The sequence below is a fragment of the Vigna unguiculata genome, chromosome 3, assembly GCF_037176805.1.
Source record: "Vigna unguiculata cultivar grain cowpea cultivar isolate G323 ecotype 2 chromosome 3, ASM3717680v1, whole genome shotgun sequence".
Lineage (NCBI taxonomy): Eukaryota > Viridiplantae > Streptophyta > Magnoliopsida > Fabales > Fabaceae > Vigna > Vigna unguiculata.
Window position 1 is genome coordinate 13,841,527 of NC_140794.1, and position 2,955 is coordinate 13,844,481.

At 36.5% G+C, this 2,955-nt stretch overlaps 1 pseudogene across 1 annotated transcript; it reads left to right on the forward strand.

Annotated features, from left to right (window-relative positions):
* The first annotated feature begins 355 nt into the window (after window positions 1–355).
* LOC114177601 (tetrahydroberberine oxidase pseudogene) lies at window positions 356–2,124 on the forward strand (annotated as a pseudogene). The gene has a single exon (XR_014993546.1). The product of XR_014993546.1 is annotated as a tetrahydroberberine oxidase pseudogene (transcript).
* Window positions 2,125–2,955: the final 831 nt, after the last annotated feature.

Below are 2,955 nucleotides of genomic sequence, written 5' to 3' on the forward strand. Positions count from 1 at the left end.
TCATGACGTTAAGGGTCGTACTATATTCATTTGACATAAACAAATAATTATATTTTAATTACTTTTTAATGTAAAAGTATAATATATATTATTATATGATTAAAAAGAAATTTTAAGTAAATGTATTTTTAAGAAGAGTGTCATACCATATTTTAACGTTAAACTCCAGATTACTACAACTTACTCTCTCAGCATTAAATTGCACTTCTCATATCAACAACAAACCTATTTTACTTTCACATTCTTCACTGCTATTGCTCTTTTACTTTTATTGCGTTTTCATGCTCAGAGAAACAGTAGGATATGTTAACCTCAAACTCCAAACTACTATAATTAGAGACTTTGTAGTTCTCATATCAAGAACAAACCATCCACAGAAATGAAGCATCTGAGCTCCTATTTTACCTTTGCCACTGCCATTGCTCTTTTCTTTTCATATGAACCTCCTTCACAAGATACTCCTGAAAAGTTTGTTCAATGTCTCAACAATTATCCCAATATCTCCAACTCAATCTCCGATGTTCTTTACACCCAAAGCAATTCTGCATACTCCTCTGTCCTAAATGTTACCATTCAAAATCTTAGGTACTTAAACACAATCCCAAAACCCCAAGTCATTGTCACACCACTTGACGTTTCCCACATTCAAGCCACCATAATCTGTGCCCAACGCCATGGCCTGCAGATTCGAACCCGAAGCGGAGGCCATGACTACGAGGGTCTCTCCTACGTTGCCGAGAGTCCCTTTGTCATCGTTGACCTCTTAAACCTTAGAGAAGTCACTGTTGACGCAGAAAACAAAACTGCATGGGTTCAATCTGGGGCACTCCTTGGTGAACTCTACTACAGGATTTACGAGAAAAGCAACACACTTGCGTTCCCAGCTGGTGTGTGCTACAGTGTGGGCACTGGTGGCCACTTCAGTGGAGGTGGCTATGGAGTCTTGATGCGTAAGTACGGTCTTGCCGCAGATAATATCGTAGATGCTCAGTTAGTAGATGTGAATGGTAATTTGCTTGATAGACAAGCCATGGGTGAGGATCTATTTTGGGCCATCAGAGGAGGTGGAGGAGCAAGCTTTGGAGTCGTCGTGGCTTGGAAGATAAAACTAGTTCCGGTTCCACCAACTGTGACAGTGTTCAATGTTGGAAGAACTTTGGAAGAGAATGCAACCGAGATCTTTCAAAAGTGGCAGCTTGTGGCGAGTAAATTGGACGAGCGTATATACATTAGGGTGGACATAAATAGGGTAAATTCACGTGAAGATGGAAAGAAAACAGTACAACTTAATTTTGTGTCCTTATTTCTAGGAGGTGTAGAAGAACTTCTTCCATTGATGCAAAAGAGCTTACCAGAGTTGGGTTTGGAAAGAAAAGACTGTACTGAGACTAGTTGGATTGGCTCAGCTGTCTTCTTGAATGCTGTGTTGATTGGAACTTCAGGCCATGAAGCCCCCGAATTTTTGCTGAACAGAACTCAAATTTATTCAGGTTTTTTCAAAGCAAAATCTGATTATGTGAGGCAACCCATTCCTGTGGATGGATTACGAGGGTTGTGGCGCTTTCTTTCTAACGATGAGATAGAATTTACTCAGATTGAATTAGCCCCTTATGGAGGCAGAATGGATGAGATTTCTGAATCTGAACTTCCATTCCCATACAGATCTGGATACATATTTCATATTCACTACGTCACCATTTGGCAAACGGCAGGGGACGAGGCTGCACAAAGGCACATGAATTGGATAAGAAGATTGTATAAATATATGGAACCTTATGTTTCAAACTCTCCCAGAGCTGCATATGTGAACTACAGAGACCTTGACATTGGGGTAAATAACAATGGCTACACGAGCTACGACCAAGCCAGCATTTGGGGTATCAAGTATTTCGGTAACAATTTCAAGAGATTGGCTACAGTGAAGACCAAGGTTGATCCTTACAACTTCTTCAGAAATAAACAAAGTATTCCTACGCTGTCCGAGGAAGAAATTTAAATTACCTACAAACCATCATAGTATCTTAAATTCAAATAAAGTAATAAAATAATGTGTATTTTCATTGTATGATTTGAATAGTAATATTTACGGTTCAAATAAGGTTAAATATGTTTTTTTTCATTCAATTTTTAGCCTGGAATTAGTTTATTTTTAAAAATTTTACCCAATTTAATTTCCAATTTTTAAAACATTGTGGATTTAATACTTTTAATGAAATCTTGTTAAGTTTATTTAATGTTTCAAATGCGTTTCATGATAGTTTCTTAGCTAATATTGAAGCAAAAATATGTCAAGAGGTGTAAACAACTCAAATGTTATTGTGAAATGCATTTAAAATGTTAAATAAACTTAACAAAATTTTGTTGAAAGGACTATATCCACGTATTTCTAAAGTTGAGGACTAAATTTGGATAAAATTTTGAAGAGGGACCAAAATCATATTTAACCTTAAAATAAATTTTGGATTTTTAAATTTATGTTTTCAAATATGTTTAAAATTATATAACTTAATAAAAAAGTTAAAATTCTTTCTCTTGAATCACCGAAAAAAGCATCTAATTAACTTATCGAAAATGATATTTAGACACCAAAAGTAGACTCATTTTAAACACAGGACCCACGTGGTATGTAATTTTTAATTCAAAATTTAATAAAAATGGAAAACAGAACCTACGCACGTGTGGGTCAAAATTTAAAGAGGGAAAATTGTTTTTCCAAATCCAAACGTGCACTCGAATCTTCCATCATCACAACACGCTCCTTTTTCGTTTTCTGCCCATGGGTTTCTTCCATTGAGAAGAACGCAAGCTTGACAAAATAACTTCACGGTTCCGGAGAGAGAACGACCACCATCACCACCAAAGCAATGTTCATCGAGTGGGTTGCCTTTGCCATGGAGCAGAACAAGAAGGTACGAAAAGCGGAAATTTGTGACTAAGAGAAGGTTTCGTGTTAGT